We start from the raw sequence: 25,918 nt of genomic DNA on the forward strand, positions 1-25,918 counted from the left end.
TGGGGGCCAATTACACTCAAACTACCACAGGGAGCAAGGGAAACACTATCAGGGAATAATTAGGATGAAGGTTCTGAAAGGAGCTGGCCTTGGTTTAAGGTTAAACTTCACACCAAAATGGGTAAGTAACCTTGGGAAAATTACTTATTGAGAGCCACTGGTAGTGAAAGTCCATGAGAGTATACAGCAGTGACAAATAGTGTTCAGAAGGTCAACTTATCAGAACTAAGGGTTCTGTTAGAGGAAACCATCACACAAGGCGTTATGGAATTACTGACTTTTGAATGAACTGGCTGTCTCTTGTTGTAAACTTCTTGTGCAATAACAGCTATGATTTCCCTCATTTACCGTGCATCTCCATGTTATGTGTACATGTAATCTCACGATTGCATCTCAATCTTGGGCACAACTTTCCCTATACATTTGGGGTAATTGGACAACTGTCCCCAGCTGTGTTTATCTTTCATTAACATATATCTGGCCAGAGCCATTCTCTGGACAAAAGTATTTCAACAAAGATACATTTTTCCAAGGACAAAACTGCACATAGATAAACATTAACTCATCTCACTCACGGATAGAGAAAAGAACCACTAACAATTAAATCCTCAACCCCTTGCCTTCACCCCAGGTTATTTACACAAGACCCTAATTTAAGAGATTTACTGTTCACATTCATGGGATGAAGTTTTAGCCATTTGCTAGATACTAAGTTAAGGCAGTTACTTCCCACTGACCCAAGGAGATTGCCTACAAGGCCAGGCAGGTGATAGGTACCAAGCTTCTTTCTTGTGCAAATTAAGTTTTATTCCTCCTCAGCCAGGTGCTGCTATTCCTAGATTTTCTCCTCAGCAATTACTCTGAGTGAAAGTGCTTTTACTAACCGAATACTCCACGCTCTGACATAGGTTGCTTAGCCACCTAGCATATGTCCCCCTCCCTATCAGAAAGCAGCTGCAGCTGGGATGAGTGGGAAAAGTGGCACCAAAGACAGTTTATTTTCTTGTGACTTACTGACCCCTAACATTTTATCTAGCCATTTCTAGATTATAGTTTGAGCACATAAATTCCCTAATTGGTCTTAGCCTTTAGTTGACCCTACCAGAGAACTCTCCTTTAGTCACTCTTCTTTTGGGTTGTAATTGGAAGCTGACAATGAATTGCTTTATGTGTGGGTCCTTATCTCCTCTCTCTGAGACCCTGAAAACTTCAAGCCTCACATTGCTTTATCAAAGAATTACTGTGTGGGTATATATACTGGTTCTCTGAGAGCACTAGGATAGGATTGATGGAAAAGAACAAAGATGAGGACAGAGATGGAAAGAACTAGGTAGAATGATGAGAGAACAGCAGGAGGGACCAAGAGCAGGAGGGACCGAGAGGAGCTAAGTAAGAGAGCAGAAAAGAAACTGTGTGGATAGAATCGCCATAGAAGAATAAAGTGAATGGACTAAAGAACTCAGTGTGCTTAGATTTATTGAATATCTCTCAGATTAGAATCCTCAGCTGGTTGGTAGACTCTTCCGCGGACCCTGGGAGCAAGCAATATAGGCTGGACCTAATATTGCTTGTGTTAATTACTTCTCCATATTTCAGTAAAATGGACTGAGAATAGACCTTCACATGCAGAACTGTTATGCAATGAAAAAAATAAAACCAATGTTAAATTTTTAAGACATCATTTAGCATGCACCAATCAATTAAAAAATATTAGCTCTTTATTAATCTGCTAGTCTCTTTATCTTCTTGGGTCAAGTGGAAGCCAAGTGGATCCTTTCTGGATCTAGATGAAAGAAATTTATTCCTCCACTCTTATGGATGAACACACCATTTAGACTTTAGTTCATTTAAAGAGGGACTGGGAAGATAGCTTAGTCAATAAAGTGATTGCTGACCAAGCATGAGGACCTGAGTTCAATTCCCAGAACCCAAGTAAAAAAGCCAGGTGTTGTGGCTCACGGTTGTAATCCCAGGACACAGAAACAGGAGGATCCCTGGGGCTTGTGGGATAGTTAGCCTCACCAAATCAGGGAGTTCCCAGCTGTTGTAGGAGAATTGCCTGTATAGACAACCCACTGTGCCAATAAAGCAACCTTGAATCAAAGGACAGAGTCAGCAATTGGCTGATGAGGATTAGCCATAAAGTTCTTGGAGGACTTAGGATAGTGGCTAGAGAGGATAGGAAGGGAGAAAGGAGAAGTTCCAGAGAATTCCCAGGGCTGGTAGTTTGGGAAAATTTTGAAGAAGGTCAGCCAATCACTTCACTTTCCTTGGATTTTTCAGGTCTTTATCTCAATTTCTGACTCTTGAGTTTTTATTATACTGAAACAAATCAGGCAATCATTACATCTGGCAGCCTCATATGATACCCAACATGTGGCATTATTAAACCATGCCAAGGCTGTGAACCCTCCATACCACCACCACTGCTGCAGTGACTGGCTTTGTCTCCTTTTTCACAGGCCCTCTGCACCTGTTTTTCTGTGTCCTGGGTTTTTCCATTACAGTCAGTCTATCTACAGCAACATTCAGCTGCTGCCCACCCCTGGACACAAAACACTGCTAGGGTTAGCCACCCCACTGCTGGCCATACGCTGACTTCCTGCCATGTAGGCCTCCCTCCCCAGACTGCCAACCCATGCCAGCTCATCCACCATGAAACTTGGCTCAGGGCATGGGTTCTTACTGCTGCTGTGACCACTGCAAACAACTCAGGGACCTGGCTGTGCCCAGTCTTGCAATGCAGCAATAGCCAATGGAGTACACTCCCAATCAGCCATCGCACCTCTGCAAGCAGACAGGGGTCCTATCTTATGCTGCATCCCAGCTGTGTGAATTTTTCCTACTGGTTTCCTTACATAAGCTCTTCAGACAGCTCATGCCCCCCCCTGCCTGGCAGGTGAACAGCCACATTGTCCTCCAGCCCAAGTGTGCAATTAGCACAGCTGGGGGACCCTGCCACACACCCAACATGCAAGCAGCTGCAGGTGCCCTCAGCGAGGCCTATGTAGCACAACAGCAGCCCACTGTGACCTCAATGCTCATAAAGCTAGTCTGGTTGCCTGAGCACCCCACTGCCCCCACATGCACACCATGTAGCCACTACAGGTGACAGCTGGCTCTCCACCTCACCCCTGTGCGCATCTCTGCCTATGCTGTCATTGTCTTCAGATGTAGTAAGATGCTGGGGAATTTTTAAATGGGGAAATAGATTTTTTTTAAAAAAAAAGTGGGGAGTAGAGAATCTTCCCCATGTTAAGAATCAGGAATATAACAATGCAGGGAGTTAGGACCCTGTTCAGTGCTACTATGAATGGCTTGCAAAAGGAAAAAATAAACAAGAGTATAAACAACTTAGCTGGTATTGCAATAATGTCCTCATAATTATTATCTGTTTCCTGCAGTGAACCATGACCATTCCTAACAGTGAGCCTGTAGTCTCCAAAAGGATCTTGAGGCCCCACAACAATGAATCAACCTGGATTGTGGTAATACCACTAAGCTGACAAACACCATTCAAAGATCAGCTTTGGGCTACAAGCTGCTCGAAACAACTTCAAAGCAGTTAGCTAAGATGGTTCAGCCTCATAGACTAACTACTCCAGTCAGGACTTCAGGAAAGCCTTGTACTCTGCCATTACACCAAGACTGGACAACAGCTAGCTTTCCCAGAACTTGATCTTTATCTCAATTTTCAGGGTCCCCTAAAGATGATGTCACCCCCAGACAACATGAAGTAATTTTAAGAACATGAGACCCACATTCCCAAGAGGTAGGATGGGTGGATTTTGGTCATTTGATGGTTTGTCATTGTTTATGGGGTTTGTTACCCCATAAACAAGTTGTTACTAGTCATAGTCAAGGAGGAAACTACAAAAAGGAAATTAGACTCAGGGATCTCATTCTGAAAAGAAAAAGGGCGATATAGAAATGATAGGATAAAAGGGTAGATTATTATAGCTACTTTCAAACTAAAAAAGCAACTACTAGTCTCAAATATTTTACATTGGTATAGATTTTTGTATATTGGTACAAATTTAAGGTTATTTTTGTTAAACTGTATTATATATTTGTATATTTCTTGTTTAAGTTATTATACCTATGCATCTCATTTTAAAATGTAATTAAAGTTCTAGTCCTTGAAAACTATTTAGGATAATAAAGAAATACAGGTTAATAATTAGTCATCTATAACAATCAAACTTATAGTCATGTTAGATATATTTTTTTTTTAGATATATTTTTAAGGTCAATCAGAGATGTATTTTAAATAGATGGTCTTCAAACACTTCAGAGACCTACAGAATATGATATTTTAATGTTTTAATAACCTAAGACTTTTTATGACAGTGAGACACATCTGCTACTGGCAACACCAATTTACTTCAAAAAATGATGACAGGCATCAAAAAACCTCCACATAGAGTTTGATTTCAATGTGGAAAAACTAGCCATGTGGGCAAGAAACTGCCTTTGTCTTGACTGCTGACAGTATGCTGTCCAAAATGGACAAGCAGGACACAAAAGAAAATAGCACCAAACTTTGCCAAGTGAAGGTAGGAGAGTTCTTAAAAATTCCTGTTTCACAAAAAAGTCTGTCACATATTCTAGGTCTATAGGCCAAAGATGGATGCTCCAACATTATAGAGGAACCTTGGGGTGACTGTCCAGGCAGCCATATGTCTCTATCATTTCTTAGTTTTGGAAGTTGCTTACTCTGCACTTCCTGTTTACTCAGGTAATAGTATATCCTTCTCAGGTCTCTGATGGGGTTAAAGATTAGTTTTAGTTATAGTTTTCCTTAGTTCTGATAGAAAAAGTAAATTATGTACAAAGTTTTGGACTCACCAAGATAAGATAGATAATAGAGTATTTTTTCTGAATTTGCCAAATATTGATGGATTGGACATTGTGAATGTATTTCTTACTTGATAATTGTTCTTATTGTATATTGTTTTGCATTCTTGAGAGTTAAAACCTTCCCTCTTTATTTAGACTAAAAGGGGGAAATGTTGCAATGTTTTGCCAACAAAACAACCTTGAATCAAAGGACGAGTCAGCAATTGGCTGACTAGGAGTAACCATAAAGTTCTTGGAGGACTTTGGTGGGCATTTAGAGAGGAAAAGAGGAGAGAGGAGTTCTGGGGAATTTCCTGGGCTGGTAGTTCTGGAAAAATGTGGAGAGAGTGTCAGCCAATTTCTCCACTTTCCTTGAATTTTTGAGGTCCTTATCTCAAATTCTGACTCCTGAGTTTTTATTATACTGAAACAAATTAGGTAATCATTTCTGGCAGCCTCACCAGGCCAATGGGAAACCCTGACTCAAAACACAAGGTGGATGGCTTTCTGAGGAATGACATCTGAGGTTGACCTCTAGCCTCTGAATACATGTGCATGCACACACATGTATAACCAAGCAAATAACACACACACACACACACACACACACACACACACACACACACACATCAAAGAAAGCAAACATCCAGCTTTCTCACTCAATCCAGAGACAGTCTGAGTTCAGTATCTGTAAGTTCAGGTATTCTGGATCCTTCCTCCAAGGTAAGTTGAAGCCTTGGTATAATATTCAAGTCAGCAAAATCCTGAGCTAGTCTTACCATTCTCATCTATCATTATACATTCTCATAAAATGATGATAATGACCTTGACCACAGGCATACTTTATTAGATATGATTAGGCAAAACATTAACCATATACTGGGTATAATTACAGTGCTTTTTATGTGAGCTCATGTAATCATAAAAACTGTAAGGAAACTGAGTGTGGTAGTTTGCATGTAATTAACCCCCATAATCTCATAGGGAGTGGCACTATTAGGAGATGTTTCTTTGTTGGAGTGGGTATGGCCTTGTTGGAGGAAATGTGGCACTGTGGGAGGGGACTTTGAGGTTTACCTATGCTCAGGATACCGCCCAATGTCTTAGTTGACTTCCTGTTGCCTGTGAGATGTAGGACTCTCAGCTATTTCTCCAGCAACACATCTACCTGCATGCCACCTTGCTCTCCGCCATGATGATAATGGACTGAAACTTGAAACTGTCAGTGAGCCCCCAATTAAATGTTTTCCTTATAAGAGTTGCCATGGTCATACTGTCTTCTCACAGCAATAGAATCCTAACTAAGACACTGAAGTAAAGAGAAGTTGAATAATTTAGGCAAGACTCACATAATAGAGTCTGCATTCCTAAACCCACACTGTCTCCAAACAATCTAAGTCTCCCTTATAGGAATGTTACATCTTTTACAAACCAAATAACAAGCAGGATCATAAAAATATCAAGTTAAATGTCCTTCAGTTAGAGTATGCTATTGCTAGGGGGCAGAGTATAACACTGGTATAACGGTTTTGGAAGAGAATCCAGTATTATCTATTAAAGTTGAGTCTAATACATGCCCTATGACCTTGTAAATTTGTGAGCTTTCCATCATCATAATGAAGTATTAAAAACAGTTAAGTTGTAAAGGGGGGAGCATTATTTTGGCTCATGGTTTTAGGTTCTTGTGCACAGTTGCTGAGCCTATTGCTTTTAGGTCCCTGGTGGAGGTGCCAGGTAACTATGGCCAGAGAGTAGACTCTGGCATCCCCAGTAAGGTAGTCTCAGTCACCCATCCTCAATAGACCAATTAAACAAATAAATTTATAGTGAAAATCAACAAATGCACATTTCTTCAAGGTGAAAACATTGGGGATAGGAACAAAGAGGTTCAGTGATGTCCCCAAGTCATCCTTAGGGTCCTGGCATGAGGATCAAAATAGAAGGCAAAAGATGTGAATTACTAAGTAGTCCTTTTCAAAGTGAGGTCCCACCCAGCTTCACTTTCTTGGTTCTAGTCTCTCTTGAAAGGTGATCTAGCAATTGTCGGGACTGTGTGTGACTTCTTTCTGCCAACAAGTTTGCCCCACTGGTTGACACTAGACCTTTCATTCTCCCAGTGTGAGATTCCTGGAGAAATTCCAATTTCTTGAGCATTTATTGTTTCAATAGTTAGTATTCAAAGGGAGGGGATACTGTGTAGCAGTTTACTCTAAGATAAAACCATCTATCTTGGAGTGCCTTAAGACACAGGATGTTCCTAAAGTATATAAAACAGCAGGATATTCTAAGGGGAGTGTCCATCCTGCAGAGAAGCTCATTAAGCACAGGAAGTTATCAACTCAAAGGCTTTACTAAGTCCCCCAAACTGACCACATTCATTAGATCCCTTTCTCCTGAAGCATATATAAGCAGCAAGAACTTCTGAGAGATACTCTCATACAAGCTGAAAGTCATTTCTGCTCCTATAGGTAGCCTCTTACCCATATTCCTGTAAACAATCCCAATAGAACACATTGGTTCATCAAGTTGGGTTTTTGTTGTATCCACACTTTGGTCTGTTGGTTTCCTATTGCCTGAACATGGACAGACAGAGAACTAAAGATGAGTTGGGGCAGAGTGACTACACAATCCTGACTATGGGTAGCAAGGCAAGAAACCGAAGCTGAGCAGCCTGAGGGTGGAGCATCTGAGGGACTGGGGGTAGATGATCCTGATGTGGCTATCTTTCCCTCTGTTCTCTGAGATAATGTTCATTTTTTATTATGTCATCAGTTCCATAGACCCTACAACAGGTCCTGAGACATACAACCAAGCCTGAGTCCTCTACCCAGGGGGAAAGCCTGGGTGGGAAGTCTGTGATGGGAAATACTAGTATGACTACCTTTCCCTCCATGGTACCAGAGAGTGGAATCAGGCTGCCACAGAGTTTGCATGGCCACTACTAAGTATAGTAGGAAATGCATCTAAGGCCAAGATAGGTGTCCAGTGGGTATCTCCTTGTGTACGAGAAGATGACACTGAAATTCTGCATGGCTGTTTCTCAAAATTATCAAGATATAAGAAAAAAATAGAGATACAATAACAAAAGTCAACCAAAGTTCAACCAAAGTTAAATCTGTGCTAAAGAGCCCTATGCAGATTAATCCTTTGACAAGATCCAAAAATGTGGAGCCCGTGGAAAGTGTTACATAGTTTTCTAAGATATGGTTGATGCCCAGTTCACTGGTCCAGATGAGACTTTTTTTTATTTCTGAAGTTGAGAAAGAGGTGGATTTATCAGGGACCTCGGGACTGGACTGAAGCCTTAGTGGCTTTGGTGAGTTCTGTGTTAGGTAATGATCTTTGTAAAGTAGAAGAGGCTTTGGCAGACCCAAATTACTTAGGCCAATGTGTAAACCAGATCTGTAAAGTATTAAAACAAGTAAAAGCAGATACAAAGAAAAAACAAACAAACAAATAGACTGCACCATATCTCTTGGAGGCAAATATGGGTAGATTAACATCAAGCCTGAGTCCCTGGGGAAAACACTGTTAAAAGATCAGGTTTGGTGCTGGTAATGCTTGGGAAGGCCTTTGGGCCTGAACCAGCTGAGCAAGCTCAAACAACACGTGACAACTTACCAGTGTACTGTATATTACAGGTTCCTCACCTTCTGGGCAATGTTTCTCTCCCTGTTACACTATGTTCTTCTTTGCATTGTACTAGTTAGCTTGTCGGCAGTATGAGAAATACCCATGACAAAGAACTTAAGAGAAGAATGATTTTGGCCTATGGTTTCAGAGATTTAGTCTATGCTTGACCGGTTCCATTGCTTTGTGTCATCGGACTTCTTCATCAGGACCATTGGCTCCCCAATAATGTCACAGAGACTTATTAATTATGAAAGCTCAGCCAATAGCTTAGGCCTATTTCTAACGAGCTCTTATCACTTAAATTAACCCATTTCTATTAATTTACTTTCTGCCTCATGGCATTATTACCTCATCTTCATATTGCCATCCTGCTTGCTCCGCATTTCTTGCCTTCTTCCCAGCATCCTCTGTGCCTGGAAATCCTGACTAGCTATTAGCCATTCAGCTTTTTATTAAACCAGTCAGAGGGACACTTCTCCACAGAGTACAAAAAGATTATTCCACAACAGCTTTGGGACTGGGATGAGGCAGAATATCGTGGCATGACATCATGAGGGAAAGGTGTTGGCTGCTCGCCTCCATGACAACCAGGAAGCAAGCGAACAGGGGGATCTACCCCCAAAGTGCCCCCCAGGACCCACTTCTTCTAACTAGGCTAATGTGTTTACCTCAATTGTTCTAGTATTACTAAAAAACTTGAAAGTCAGAAATAGAGATAAAAACCTGATAAATCCAAAGAACAGTAGAAGAATGGTCAGCGGACCCTACTCTCCATGTTTCCCAGATCAAAAACCCTTGAATCTTTCCAAGCCCCTCCTTCTTCTTCTCTGTGTCTCTCTATCTTCCTTTGAGTCCACCAGAAAACTCTATGGTCCATTCCAACCAGCTGAACGTGAACTCTGCCCTCCAAACTAAGGTTCACCTCCATTGGCAGGGCCCTTGAAAGATGGACAATGTGGAAGATTCTATTTATGGATTAGTAAGTTACTGTGTTGTTTGGAGGTGTTAATGACTTGAGGAGGTAGGGCCTGGTTGGAGGAAGTAGGTCATATCCCTCTCTATCTGCTTCCTGGCTTCTGTGAAGTGAGCAACTTTTCTCCGCACACGTCTGCCATGACATACTGTCTCACCATAGGCCTAAAAGCCACCAAAGCAGGTGACTATGAACACAAACCTCTGAACCATGCCAGAATAAACCTGTTCTTTATGTTGATTTTTGCCAGGGAGTTTGTCACAGTGGCAGAAAGATGACTAATACCTTTATGGTCCGACACAGAAACCCTTGTCATGTCACGTCCAAAAGACATCCTTCTGCTCTCACATTCTCTCTGCTTCCTCTCCCATGATTTCCCTGAGCCTTGGAGGAGGTGATATAGCTGTCCCATTTAGGACCACTTATCCAGCCTCACTTATTCTCGTCACTTTGGCCAGTTAAGTTCCTGCGTTAACGACTGCCCTCTACAGTAAGAAGCTTCTCCAAGAAATGCTGGACATAACACCAGTCTCAAATGGTGCCCCGAGCTCTGACTCTGTTCTTCAGTCTCACATTCTTGTTAACTGATTTACCTAGATACACTACGGTGTTATAAATGCTTTTGTTGGGCTTAGTGGTAGCACATGCCTTTGATCTCAACACTCAGAAGTCCAAGGCAAGTAGAAGACATATCTGAGATCAAGGCCAACCTGGTCTCTGTAGTAAGATCCTTTCTCAAAACCAAACACAATTGTTTTCGTCTTTATACTGTAGCTATAGTGATTTTTCAAAATTACAAATTTGATCACACTAAGAACATAATCATTGAGCTACAACTCTATTGCTAGTCTTTATTTTTTGTGTATATTTGAATATTTTGTAATAATTTTAATTAAAAAAGAAATGATAGGAAAAATATTTTATGTTAAAATTGTGATATTCACCCAAAAAATGGTGGTTAGACGGAAAGGTGTGGTCTTAGATACATCTTTTGGAGAAAAAGGAAGGTTGGATATACTGAGCTAAGCAACCATCACAAAGAATGAGTGAAATTCAGTCAGAAAGAAAAGCAATTCATAAAACAAACATACAAACAACAACACAATGCAAATTACAGTGCAGAGAATCCACATAAGGCAAAAGTTGTTTCTTTGAGATATGATAAATTTTACAATTTTTTCCTGATTTCAATTGATTTCTAACAATATGAGAAAACACAAAATACTCATATTAGGGAATAAAAATGCAGACAATAAAATAATCTTAAGAGGATAGTATGAACATCAGTATTCCAAGTTTTGATTTGTGTATGTGTGTGTAAAAGTGAGCAGAGAGGGTCTTGCTATATAGACCCAGCTAGCCCCAAACTCAAGATTCTCCTGACTTAGCCTCCTAAATTCTGAGATTATCAGACTTGCCAACATTTTTTGAAATTTAGCTAAGAATGACAGATTCATAGTAAAAAGTCTTTAACAGAAGGCCTAGAAATCTGAAAAGTGTTGTATCTATTAACGAAATTGAACCTATAGTTTAAAACCTTTCTAAATGACTTCACTAGCGAATTCTTCCAAATATTTAAGGAAAGAAATTATACTAATCCTGCACAAATATTTACACAATATGGAAAGAGGGGGAATGTCTCAAGTCATTCATAAATCAAAGAGTATCTTAAAATTAAGGATATTATATTGAAGAAAATTATAGGTCACTCTCATCCATGAACATATGGGCAAACCTCCTAAACAAAATATTAGAAAACCCAATCTAGAAATATTTGTATGAACCAGTAACAAACAAGTACAAAATCAAAATTTTGTCGATATTTTTTAAAAATTAGAGCCACAATATATCTTAGAATAAATCTAGCAAAAGGGACACTAGAGCATTCTGTCAAAAACCATAAAGCATTGAGAAAAGTTAATTAAAATGAAGGCCCAATTATTCAAGGCTGGGGATACAGGTCAGTGGTAGAGCACTTGTGCAATGTTCCAGGTTTAATCCCCAGTACCTCAAAAACAAATAAAAATCCTAATTATGCACATATTGCAATATAAACATTTTAAAGTATCACTTTTCTCCTAAATGTAATTAAGTCAATTGTAATTAACATACCAGCACATATATGTGTGCTTGTAGAAATTGACAAGATGATTTAAATTTAGATTAAAAAAAAGTATGAAATCACAAATTACATACAGCTGGGCGTTGGTGGTGCACACCTTTAATCTCAGCACTCGGGAGGCAGGCAGAGCCAGGTGGATCTCTGTGAGTTCAAGGCCAGCCTGGGTTACCAAGTGAGTTCCAGGAAAAGGCGCAAAGCTACACAGAGAAACCCTGTCTCGAAAAAACAAAAAACAAAAAACAAACAAAAAAAAATACATACAGAAAACAAAACTCTGTTCTGTAAGGTAGCATAGCATTTTATAAGCCTACAGTGATTCACACTATGTTGAACTATCACAAAATAGACAAATAGATCAAAGGAATGGGATAGAAGACCCAAGCACACACACACACACACACACACACACACACACACACACACACAATGTGGATACTTTACATGAAAATGTTTTACTGTGCGGCATACTGGCTGGTTTTGTGTGTCAACTTGACACAAACTAGAATCATCAGAGAGGAAGAAGCTTCAGCTGAGGAAATGCCTCCATGAGATCCAGTTGTAAGGCATTTTCTCAATTAGTGATCAATAGGGGAGGGCCCAGCTCGTGGTGGGTGGTACCATCCCTGTTGGTCCTGGGTTCTATAAGGTGGGCTGAGCAAGCCATGGGAAGCAAGACAGTAAGCAGCTCCTCTCCATGACCTCTGCTCAGCTCCTGTCTACTCAGGATCCTGCCCTGTTTGAGTTCAGCAATGCTGAAGTGTAAGCCATATAAACCCTTTCCTCCCTGACTTGCTTTTTGATCATGGCGTTTTGTCACAGCAATAAAACCTTAACACTGTGGTCAATTAAAATGGATCAATTAAATATCAATATCTAATATGTAGATTATTTTATCTCTAACTTACACTGCATATAAAATAAATTCCAAGTGTACTGATGATCTGTCTACATGTAGCAAGTAACACTATTAATTTTACAGGAGGAAATATTTTTATTATTTTGCTATATGTCCACGAATTTGATTAATTGGATTGAACTTAAAAAATATATATAGGTCACAATGGGGCAATTAAGATAAAAGTCCTAGAGACGGAATTTATAGGTTGTGAAACCCAGAAGCAAGATGAGGATATCCCACAGTGTGACCTGGGGGTGTGGTGGAGAAAGGCTAGTAATGGACACACCACAAGTCAGGTGCTCAAGTGTAGGAGATGCGGATAGTAGAATCCCAGAGAAGCTCAAACACTGAGTTCTCAACGTGGGTAGTAGACCACTGTGTCTAAGGAAGCGTAGAGCTTAGATGAAGCAAAGGAAAATGGATCAGTGGATGTGGTAACTTGGATGACGTTGGCAAAAACAACCTGAGTAGTACGCAAGGGAGCCACCTTTCCACAATTAAGAAATACTTTATCTGGGTTAGATAAAAGTGATTAGTACAGATACTTAAGATGTTTCACAACGAAGAGGAATTGCATATACAAGGGGTTCCCATAATATGCGTTATACTTTGAACAAACATTGGATGAACACACACGCATTTTTATGGTGTGGGGAGACCCCATGTGAGAGCTCCTCGGCTGGACTTTAGTGTCTTTGACAAAGGAGTTGAGAAAGAACATCAAATCCAGTTGGTGAGATGGCTCAGTACATAAAAGTGCTTCCCACTCGGACCTGATGACTTGAATTCAAGTGGCCAGAACCTGCGCAACAGTAAGATACAGTAGCTTAAGCATCTGTAATCCCCGACTGCCCACAGAAAATGGAGGTGGAGAAAGGTGAATCTCCAGAAGCATGTGTGTCTGTGAAGACTGTCTTAAAGAAGGTGAAAAGGCAAGGATTAATTGTCCTCTGAACTCCACACTCAAGCTATGGCACCACCCCTGGACCACAAAGTTATTTTAGGGAACATAGTTTATTGAATGTTATTATTTGAAACTTCTGTGTTTCAAAAATTTAGAAATTTCCATTGTTTTCATGCATCACATTCTGGGTAACAACACCATAGAGTGTCACAACACACATTAGTAGTATTTATAAACAAGTGTATAGCTGAGTGTGATGGCACATGGGTTTAGTCCCAGCATTTGGGAGGCAGAGGCAGGCAGATCTCTGAGTTCAAGGCCAGTCTCATCTACAGAGTGAGTTCCAGGACAGCCAAGACTACCCAAAGAAACCCTGTCTCAAACAAAACAAAACAACAAAACCCCCCAAACAAGTGTATAATTTCCAACATTCATGTCCAGATGTTATGCTCTATGCCTTCATGGAGTGAGTTACAAAGTTAAGCTATAAAGAAAAGTTAAGCTCCAAATTTAACTGTGGGACTGTGGGGAATCCAAAATAGTCTATTTAAAACAATCACTAACAGAATAAATCTGTAGAACTCAGCCTTACCAACTTTTGAGTCCTGTGTATTGAACTCAGGGCCTTGTACATGCTAGACAAGCTCTCTACCACTAAGCTGTATCCCAACCCCACCCTTGCAGTTTTAAAACTTACTAAAAAATTATGGTCATAAAGACTTTGTGATAGTGGCATAAAGATTGACATTGTATGAAGGCATGGGTCAGAGGAATGGAATAAAGAGTTTAAAAGTAAACCCTCACATTTGATAGTCAATATATTTTCTTAAAAATATTTATGGACTTAATGTGTGTGTTTTCCCTGCATATATGTATGTGTACCACATGAGTGCCTGGTGCCCTCAGAATTGAGTAGAGTGTGTTAGATCCCCTGGAACTGGGGTTACTGAAGGCTGTAAGCCACTATGTGAGTGCTGGAAACCAAATTTGGATCCTTGCCAAGAGCAGCCAGTGCTCTTAACTGCTGAGCCATCTCTCTGGCTCCCAGTGAATATATTTTCACCAAGCCAAATTGCTTGGAAGAGTGGTCTTTTTGACAAATGGTGCTGTGGTAACTATGCACATACACACAAAAATTAATTTGAAACTCCACTTATGTTGGATAAGAGACTAGACTCTGTAATGAATGAAGGATTCTTTCCACTCAATCATAAAAAGACAAAAAACTCAATTAAAATATAGGCAAAGGATCTAAATAGTCACTTCTCCTTCAGAACACGAAAGATTTCAACAAAATAATAGAACATGTGAAGTGAACAAGAATAGGTGAATGATGGAGACAAAGAAACACACAGTCTAGAATAATCTCCAGGGGTCTCCTCTGTAATCAAGGAAGCTGGAAGATCTCCCATGGAATCCAGACACACTGGCTAATTGGACTAAGAGCAAGACCAAAAATTGCTGCTCAGAATAGGGAATTGATTTAGTGTCTAAATGCATGCCCAACAGTGACAGGAATATAATACCTAACTTCTCTAGTATGACCTGAATTGTCCCTGGAGTCAGGGTCAGGGGTGGTGGTGAGAAGTCTTCAGAAGGACAATGATCAGGCCCACTTTATATGGTTCTTTAGAATGTCTCAAGAGAGACTGAACTGTATTTGTCCATGATGTGTGTATCTTAATCATATATTCATTACTCCATTTTCTTACTCCTGTTTCCTAGGATTATCTTCTGTACCCAAGACCATGTTTCAGACTTTGTTTTATGGAATCTTAAGGGGCAGAAGGCAACTCAGCTTCTCAGTTAATTAAATTAACTTTTGCACAAGCTATATGCAATGTTCACCAGCAGTTGATGCTCATCTAATTAAAACATTAGCTATTTAAAGGCACTTTAGTGAAGATACACCCAGGTTGCCTCAGGTGAATTGATACCGGCAGATTTCAATTATCAGAGCAGGTGCTAGTAATGAAACATTTGTATTTAATTTTTCTTGTGTCAAATTAAATCTTGTGCCAAGGTGAGTGATAAGTTTGTTATCAGTCATTCTTCCCAGATTCCTTATCTCTCTCTATCAGGATTCTGGAGCTTATTGGCTCCTGGATAAATAGTTGTCTGTTGTGGCCACTGCTAGGAACAAGCTCCAGACCTGGCCTTGTCAGCATATGAATGGCCGTAGGACCACATACCCTTAGACCTCATTGTAGAGAGAACTTGGTTGTGTCCATCAGTCATGGCAACCTTTGCCTTAGATACCCAAACCCACACACTCAAGACTGCCCTGCACTCACTGCATTGGATAGTTTTCATTTCTATCACTTAAACCAGTATTTCTCCACTTTCCCATTGGCCTTGACTTTTGACCATTCAGATTCCTCAATGATTTGTATTTTTGCTCCTCCCATATTTCAACCTTCATTTTAAAAAATGTATTTTCATTCGACAAGGCCACACACGTATGTGATGTACTTCGTCATATTCACCACCACCACTCATAGTCTCCTCTCTTTTCCCTCTCCCAATCCTCAGGCTCCCTTCTCCCCAACACTTTTCCTCCTACTTTATCTTCATGTTTTGGTTTGTCTATAACCTCTGCTGAGTTGAATAACGGTTGCTGGCATGTGTGTGGGCATGGGGTTATTTACTAGATCATGAGCAACTTAAAATATAGTGCTCACACTCTTGAAGAAACCTGACTCTCTTCTCTGAGTAGCCATTAATTGCCAATCCTCAGCTAGGGGCTGGATTGACAGCTCAATCTTGTGCGGGTCTTATGTGGGTAACTACAGTGGCTGTGAGTTCGCAGGTATAACTGCCATGGCAAGTCCAGAAGACAGTGTTGCACAGAGCCCCTCCACCTCCTCCAGCTCTCCCATTCTTCCCACCTTAGCTCTCATGACACTCCCTGAGTCTCGGGACCTGGGAGGTAGGGGGGATGTAGATGTGTCCCATTTAGGCTGAGCCCTCAGTCTCTTCTCATCACTTTGACCAGATATGAGTCCCTGCCCTAACTGCTCTCTGCTGCAAAAAGAAAATTCTCTGACCAAGACTGAGAGCAGCACTAATCTATGGGTGTAAATATAAATATTTAGAAGGCAGTTGGACAACATGTCCATTTAGCAAAACAACTGCAGTAGATTTAACGTAGGTGCTAAGACCTGCACAGCCATGGGCTTTTGAGCAGGTTCACAGTATCAGGTATAGATTCCCTGCTAATTAATTAGCTTACAAAGTAGTGGTTTTCCATAAGGCTTTCCATACATCCTTGGTTCTGGTTCACACCCCCCACCCCTGCTCTTCCTCTGTCTTCTTCCATACTTCTACTACCATACTTCTAATATTCCCTTCCCTGCTTAAGTCCTCTTCCCCTCCCTGTCTCAGGGTCTCTTCCTAGCTTTCTGATCTCTACAAATCTAATCATTAAAAGCTCGAATCCACATAGGAGAAGAGAACATGTGCATTTGTTTACAGATCTGGGTTGCCTCATTTAATATAATATTTTCTAGTTCCAACCACTTTCTTATTTTCCCTCTATTTTTATTTATTTGTTTTGGGGGAGATCAGAAGTCAACTTTCAGGTGTTGATTCTCTTACCATTGTGGTTCCAGAGACTAAACTTAAGTCTTGGCAGCAAGAGCCATCTCACCAGCCCAGTTCTACCCATTTTCCTCAGAGTTTCATAATCATTTTTCTTTATAGACAAATGATGTTACATTGTGTACATACTACATTCTCATTATCCTTGATAGACAGCTAGGCTAACTCCATTTCCTAGCTATTATGAATAGATTAGCAATACGCACAGATGTGCAAGTTTCTATATAGTAGGAAATAGAGTCTTTGAGATTGTGTCTAGAAGTGGTGGAACTGGAGCCCTATTTTTCTTTCCCATTCTGTCTTTCCTAATGGTCTCAGTCATGTATTAAAGGTTCTGGGTGCTTGATATAGTAAGAACCCAACCTTTGCATCATAAGAAAAAACATTTTCTGGGTATAAGATGCTCTCAGTCTTCAGAAAATTACCAAAGAGTCTCAAGGATAAGCCATGTTGTTAATTCTATATCTTGCCCCACTTAATTCTCCATAACACAAGGGTTCACTTATCTCAGTTTAAGTGGCATTGTTAGTTAATGTTAGTTAGGCTTCTTGGTTAATCCACAGTCTAATTTTTTCTCTTCAGAAGGAGAAAAAATGACATGAAGTGGCACCGACCAAGTAACCCCAATATGTTTGTAAATGGTACCTCAATAAGCTTAGGAATTCAGAGAAGTCTGGGGAAGCAGCCTAGCAGAAACCATCTTCCCTTCCAGATGACTGCTTGGTCAGGTCCAAATGGCTCATATTTAGAATTCCCAAGGAAACACAACTGAGCCTGGCCCAGCTCCTCAGCTCACATAAGTCAAGGACAAGAAAAAGTTGAACACAGGCACATGGATAACGCTGGCCTGGCAGCTGCAGTGAAGTCCCAGCAGAAAGGTTTTAGGCAAATAATGTTTTGCCAAGAGGACCATAATTGGTTACTCATTTGCTTTTGAGGCAGAGACAAGGAAAATTGCTGAACCTCTGTGGGGGAGCTTCAGGATCTTTATCTACTGAGATGTGAGAATTAAATATGTGAATGGAGGCTGGGGAGATGGCTCCATATCAAAGCATTCACTGTGCAAGCATGAGGACCTGGGTTCAGATCCCAGCACCCATACAAAGCCGGATGTGGTAACACACATGTATAATGCCAGCACTCCTGTGGAAGAGGGCATGGAGACAGGAGGATCTCTAGAAGCTCATGAGCCAGCTATCCTGGTCTATACTGGGAAAACAACAAGAAGTGCCACGAAAGGTGAGGACCGACACACCAGGCTGTCCTCTGACTTCCTCATGCACACTATAGAACACATATGCCCCTGCTTCATGCTTTTTAAAAGTTAAAAATGGGATTTATTATTGTAAACTATCTGGGACCAGGAATGATTGAGGGGGAGCATCAGAGAAATGGCAGAATTGTAGAAGTGGGGGCAATACTGGTGCAGGAAGCTGCAAATGTGACTGAGAATGGAACAGTGTACAGTAGAGGGGGCAGCAGGCTGCCCTGCTTGCTCTGCCTCGGGTAACTAATGGTGTTAGGCATGGAGAACCAAAACCAGGCCTAGTTGATGATAGAAATATGAAGATTCCAAGATAGAAACAGATCAGAGAGACTCAGGTGTTACACATGGATGTGACCCTACTGTGATTGCCTATTACAAGAGAAAGCAGAGATATCTTCACACCTTTGACGGCCTGGACCCACACTAAGAGAAATCCAATGAGGGGAAATAGACTCCAAGGCAGAATTTTCTGGAAGAACCTTCCGATGTCTTTAATTTTATTCTGCAGACTGGCTTTATTTATTACCTATTATTGATGTTACAATTAATTTTCTTATTTAAAATTTTCATGTTCATTTTCAAAATCCAAGAAAACAATAAATACAAAAAGTGAATACAGAAAGTCTCAGAACAGCTCCTTGGAGTTAACCACTGCCGTGACATGTGCCATCTAAAGTGTTTTCTCTTAATAAAAATGGAGATATTTATCTATGCATATTTTTGTGGTCCAGTATGACAATTTGACATAATATATAACATTATCCATTCACTCAGCAGTGGACACTTTGATTGATCTCATAACTTGGCTAGTGTAATCTGAACATACATTTGTCAAAAGAAGACACATAAATGATCAGTGCATGTATTTTTTTAATGGCCGACCCTTTTAATCAGAAAAATACAAATCAAAACCATTAGGAGATGCCTCCTCACCTCAGTGAGAATGGATTATCAAAATGACCAAACCAAAAAGTAAGATGTTCGTGAGGCTGCAGAGCAAGAGAAATGAAGATCAGGTTTCACACAGTGCACAGTTCTGTGACTTGCAGTTCTGAAGAACTGGTTTGAAACAAAACAAATTTTCAAACAAACAAACAAACAAACTCTAAACCAGGTTTATTACAAAGACCCTGCTGTTATTTGAAACATCTCGGTAATCTGGACTGAGTTCTTTTAAAGACTCCAAAGAATTGACTGTGAGCCCTGAGGTTCTTAAGCTCCATTCTGAGATCAATAAGTGAAGCCTTTTCCGTGGAGCCTACATGGGACTGGACTAAACCCTCTGCATGGCGAGACAGTTGTGTAGCTTGATCTGCTTGGGGGCATCCCTGGTGGTAGGATTAGAATCCATCCCTGGTGCATGAGGGGGTCTTTGGGAGCCCACTACCTATGATGGGACACCTCATGCAGCCTTGAAGCAGGGGGAAGGGCTTGGACTTACTTCTGCTGGATGTGCCTCCCCATGGGAGGCCCTTGCCTTCTTGTGAGGGGAGTGAGGGATGGGTTGGGAGGGGGAGGCTGGGAGGATGGGAGGAGGGAAGAGGAGGATCTTTGATTGGTGTGTAAAATGAATTAAAAAATTTTTTCTCAATAAAAAAAAAGAAAGAGAGCCAGGCGGTGGTGGCGCACGTCTTTAATCCCAGCACTCTGGAGGCAGAGGCAGGCAGATATTTGTGAGTTCAAGGCCAGCCTGGTCTACAGAGCAAGATCCAGGAAAGGCACAAAGCTACACAGAGAAACTCTGTCTTGAAAAACAAACAAAAACAACAAAAAAAAAGAAAGAAAGAGAAAACTCTAGATTTGAAGAGCTACATCACAAAACTCAGCTTACAGCATTCTTCCCACATCATAACTGTCACAGAGTTCCCGAAGACAATGCCAAGAGAGTGACAGAACAAAGGGTCACTGAGACCAGAAAACCACGCTCTGATTCCTCCTGAAAGCTTTCCCACCATACCAAGAGCTTCTTCCTCTCAAGCCTGTTTCCATTTTTTTGCTATTATTTTCTGTGTGATATAAACAAGTTCTAGTGCTCCTCCACCCTCCAATTTAATTCTTTGCCTAGGCCAGGAGTGATCTCCTTTAGATTCCCTTTGAAGGGTGGTGAGAGGGTTCTGGAACAGCAGGCCAGGAAGCCCTGGGCATGCCAAAGCAGTTTCTGGGCCAGGTAGCCCTGGATGCTATTTGGCAGAAAGTGAGATGGCAGGGTGGTTAAGAGCATGACTTCTGGAGCTAAAGTTGCCCTGGGGCCTCCATTCTGTCCTGTTGCATATTGTGTGAACTAGGGTGACTTGTCAATGGGAGAGTTACTTCACCTCTCTCCACCTTATTTCCTCATTTGGTAAATACAGTGACTTAGATTATAACTTACTTCATTATATCATTTACATGAAGGTGAAATAAATTTTTAGAAGTACTTAGAATAGGATTTGATGCTTTGTGAACACTCAGTTTTAAAGGTTACTATTTGTATTCCCTTATGTACTCCTAGTTTCTCATTCTCCCTCACTCACTGAGGACTCTCAAACACTGTCTTCTCCTCCATTCTTCCTCAGTCACATTCGAACCACGTGCATGTTTATGGTTCAGTGTAAAAGACAAAGGGCATTTGATGTGTCACAGATCTTAAGACAATGATGAAACTTGAGTTGTGGGTTGTACTAACACTGAGAACCTGCCTCCTACAAACTCATTCTCAAAGCCAGATCTTCTAGAACAATTGGAAGAAGGGCTTTCTTGTTAATGAGTGACAGAGTCTTATGATAGTCTACCTTATTAAAATTCCTAACAGGTGGAGGATAGGAGTGATGGCCCAGAAGGTAAACTTGCCACCAAGGCAAGGGCCCACAAGGCTAAAGGTAAGAAGTGACACAGTCATCCTCTGATGTCCACATATATTCCATGGCACACCCACAACCTCTGAAGAAATGTTTAAAACTGGAGAAATGTTTTAGAGCTGGAGAGATGCTTCAGCAGGTAAGAATACAGTTTCTAGGATCCATGTTGGACAGCTCACAACCACCTGTAACTCTAGCTCCAGAGGATCCAATACCCTCTTTTGGCCTCTGTAGGCACCTTTATGTACTTGTATATACACAAACACACACACACACACACACACACACACACACACAAATATATAAATACTCTTTTAAAAGTCTTTTTTAAAAATCTCAGTAATCATGCTTCAGAGTGTCAATAATTAGAATTCATAGTTTAATTTTTCAGAAAATTATTTCTAAACAAATTTTTTAGAGGAGGTCTTACTGTGCAGACCTGGCTGGCCTGGAACTCACTATGTGATCCAGGATGACCACAGACCCACGGAATCTCCCTGCCTTAGCCTTCCAAGCACAGAGATTACAGCCACAAGCCACCTGACCTTTGGAAGACTTTCTATAGTATCTCAGACATCACTGAGATCCTTCACAAAGACTGAGGTCAGAAGCAGCAGTATTGTTCCAGCTCTAGATGAAGTTCTTCAAGATCAAAGTATAGTTCACAGTGTAGTTCTCAATCAAGATCAAGACTCTACTCAAGAAAGGAGAGATACCATTCTAGGTCTTATGTGAAAATCTTACAGTAGGGGTTCTATTTATTGTAGAGATTATCACTGAGATTACAGAAGAAATGTAGGAATGAGGTGACCTTATGGGGACAGAGGAAGGAAAAGAGAGAGGGCATGTGGTGGTTTGAATGAGAATGGTCCCCAGAGGCTCATAATTTAAATGTTTAGTCATCAGGGATTGACACTATTTGAGAAGGATTCGGAGGTGTGGCCTTGTTGAAGAAAATATTTCACTGGGAGTATGCTTTGAGGTTTCAAAAAGCTCACGCCAGGGCTAGTCCCCCCTTTCTGTCCCTGTCTCTGTCTCTGTCTCTCTCTCTCCCCCTCCACCCCCATGGGTCAGAATGTAGCTCTCAACTACTTCTCCAGCACCAAGATGTTGGAGGTACTAGAGTCATGGGGTACCTGCCAAGAAGCACTAATATCAGGGTGTGAAACAAGCCCAAGAAAGCAAAGTATGTTGAAAGCAATAAATCTGAAAGGAGTTGGAGATCTGTAGAACATTTGACATCAGGCATGGAGGTGAAGAATTTGAAGTTTGCCCTGTTGGTTTTCAGTCTTGCTTTGGTCCAGGATTTCCTCACCTTTCCTCCCTTTCCTCCCTTTTGGAATGGTAATGTTTATTTTGTGCCATTGTATGTTGGAAGCATGTGATCTACAATCTAATGGATCAAGAAGATGAGAAAACATTCATAAGACTGCAAGGAATACAAACCCAATGAAGATGATACCATAAATGAAGAAAGCCAGATTCTTTTTCCAGAATATTTTTTTTAAGTTTAAACTTCACAGGCATCCAGTTGAGCTACCTGATCTAGGTATATTTCATGCCACACAAAATAAAATCCAAGTGCTTACATTAGCACTTTATATTTTTCCACTGCCTCTTCTGCAAAGTAAGAATTAGATTTTCCAATGTATGCACACACACACTTGATGCTTCAACTGAAATGTAGAGGAAGACCATTCTTGGGCATCATCCTATTCAACTTCTTCTTCTCCAGCTTCTTGAGAAGAATGGGAGAACAAATATGGGAGAAGAAAAATTTAAAACTCATCACTAAGCCAAAATTTAATCAGGCTTTGTGAGAGTTAACAGATCATGAAAAACCTTTTGTAATGGTAGAGAACATGTTGATTGGGCAAAAGGATAACATCATGGTTCTTTCAATGTTGTGTCACTGGAGCTTTAATTTAATAATAATAATTATTATTATAGTAATAAATTAGCAGTTCAACATGTATACATTACAAATACAAAGGGGATGAAGTTGTTGAAGGTGAAGAAGAGATCATGGAAAATAAGGAAGAAAAGGATGCGGGCAAAGAAGGAGATGAGCAGTAACCTGAAGCAAGATTGTAACAGGAAATGGAACTTCCATTCACCTTTTTTTTTAAGTTGATTTTTGTTTTTGAGTAAGACTATGTAAGGATATAAATATGTTACCAAAACTTAATTTTTGCAAGTAGTCTTAGAAATTTTAAGTCACCAGATGACTTGAAAAGAATGTCTTGCTGGACTAGAGAGATGGCTCAGTGGTTAAGAGCACTTGCTGCTCTTGCAGAGGACCCAGGTTCAAGTCCCAGCATGTACAGGGCAGCTCACAACCATGTTTAATTCCAGTTCCAGGGACTCCCTCTTCCGACTTCTGCAGGCACCAGGCATGCATATATATAAATAAATACAGGCAAGACATTCATATATGTAAAAAGTAAAATAAATGAACCTTTTAAAATAAAAAATAATCCACTGGATGTTGAAATTATACTAAAATAAACTAGGAAATTTTGACACACCATACTTGTAACTCTCAACCTAAAAAAGGCATCATTTTGTCATGCATTGTGATTTTACTTTATCTATAGGAGATGGCCAAGTACAGCTCCATGAGGGTTCTAATTCTTTCCTCCATTTTGTTATTTTTATTGTAAAATAAACATTAGCTGTAGCTGGAGAGCTTTTCTCTCTGGGTCCCACCAAGTCCCGCCAGTCCTGGAGCCCACTTATAAAATAAACACACAGATGCTTACATTATTTAAACTGCTTGGCCATTAGCTCAGGCCTATCATTGTCTAGCTCTTACTCTTATAATTAGCTCCATACTCAAAGTTGTACACACAAATACTGATATACACAAGTATCAAAAGTTAATAAATACCTGGGAAAATATAGTTAGCTTAAAGATATTTAAAGAAAACAATAAATGGTAGTCATATATAGGGATGAAGGAAAAGAATAAACATACCTGAGTAAGGCTTCTTAATGTGTAACTTTTTAGATCTTTGAACCAAGTGAATGTATTACCTATTCAAATGTCATTAAGCTGGACTTGGGCTATAGCTCAGTTGATAGAGTGCTTGCCTAGCATTTGTGAAGCCCTGGGTTCAATTCCTATGAATTGAACCACATATACAGGGCATGGTGATGCACACCTGTAATCCCAACACTCAAGTGGTAGAGGCAGGAGGAGCCAACGCTCAATGTTATTCTCAGCTATACAGCCAGTTTCAAGCTAGCCCATAAAATGTGAGATGTTATCTCAAACTAAAGCTTGGGACTAGAGACATCTTAAAGATTAAGAGCTCCTAATGGTTTGCAGAGGATCAGAGCTGGATTTCCAACATCCACATCAGGGGGCTTACGACTGCCTGTAACCCCATTTAGGGGGTCTAATACCCTCTTCTGGCCACCATGGGCACTGGACACAAACCTACACATAACTAAAAAATAATATTTTTTTTTGTAAAAGTCATCACATTAAGTTTGTAAAATTTTGTCTGCCAGTGCTGGCGGCAGTTGCAGACTATTACCCATGCTTCTGCTTACACTTGCTCACCTCTTTCACTTGCTGTGCTTCCTCTCTTACCCTTCGTTGGCAGATTACCATGTGCTTTCTGCCCGTATTGTGTAATCAAATCGTTCTTACCTTACAGTGATATTAGCATTGCTAAATCTGATAACATCCTCCTCTGACTTTGTTGTAACCCCTGTTTCCCTTCTATACACACACCCATAGATTACCAGGTTTTTCTTATCCTCTCCTGCTCACCTTCCCCTCTTCTCCCTCCTCTACCTGAATGTTAAATAGTGGATTCCTCCACAACTTTGGTAAATGTATTGTTTTCAACACTTTATTCCAAATGCATTTGACACTGAACTACAGATTCAGCTGATAACAGTGACCTCTACACTTACATTTTCCCAAAGCCTTTACAACTGAGGCATTTATTCCCCAGCAGCTCCCTCTGGCCAAACACAGTGTGTAGATATAAACGCAACTGCTGAGCTTCTAGCAGTCCAAATTCCTGAGAATTTCAGGAGCAGATCTGGAGGGAGCCCTATAACAAGGGACTATATTATGGATATTTTCTCTCAGTGTGTTATGCTCCTGCCCATTTTCTTTCTGGTCTCTTGGTTAATAGATGTTTTTAAGTTTTACTAATACTAACATTTCCTTTTTATGTTTAGTGTTCTTTTCTGTAATGATAGAAAATTCATTTTATTATGTAATGAACACATAAGTTCCATCTGTGATGGATAATCATTATTGTTAACTTGACTGGATCAGGATGTAATCAATTTTTTTCTCACTTTATGCCCAGTCTAGGAACTGCCATGCTATTTTCCACAGCTGTAGCGTCATCATATAATCTTACCAACAAGGTACAGAGTTGCCAATACTACGAGACACCTCTGGGTATGCTGTGAGGGTATTTCCACAGATTGAGCTGAAGAAGAAATGCTTACTCTGAATGTGGCCAGTGCCATTCCATGGGCTGGGGCCCCAAGTGAATAAAAAGGGGCAACACAGAAAGTGACCTGGATGCCAGCATTCACTCTCTGCTTTCTGTGGACACCACAGCTAGAGGGAGCCATTCTCCCCACCATGCCTTTCCCCACCATGACAGACTGCACCCTTAAACTGTGAGCTCCAACAAACCCCTTCCTCCTTCAGTTCCTTCCCTCAGGGGCTTTGTCACAGCAGCAAGCACACAACATAGATCACCATCTTAACTTTATTTCACGTATGGGTTTGAGGAAAACATCCCAATTTCAGAAATACTAAGCTTTGGAAAAGAACATGCATCTCAGAATTGAGAAAAGAACTACATC

General features: G+C 40.5%; 1 long non-coding RNA gene across 2 annotated transcripts in view; it reads left to right on the plus strand.

The window, feature by feature from the left end:
• Positions 1–3,083: 3,083 nt before the first annotated feature.
• Positions 3,084–25,918, plus strand: part of LOC131900080 (uncharacterized) — a 30,106-nt gene continuing 7,271 nt past the window's right edge. For both annotated transcript variants that reach the window (XR_009376165.1, XR_009376166.1), the window contains exons 1-2: positions 3,084–3,176; positions 3,699–3,772. This is a non-coding gene — a long non-coding RNA (uncharacterized LOC131900080). The remainder of the gene's footprint in view (positions 3,177–3,698; positions 3,773–25,918) is intronic.

This window comes from Peromyscus eremicus, chromosome 1 (assembly GCF_949786415.1).
Source record: "Peromyscus eremicus chromosome 1, PerEre_H2_v1, whole genome shotgun sequence".
NCBI lineage: Eukaryota > Metazoa > Chordata > Mammalia > Rodentia > Cricetidae > Peromyscus > Peromyscus eremicus.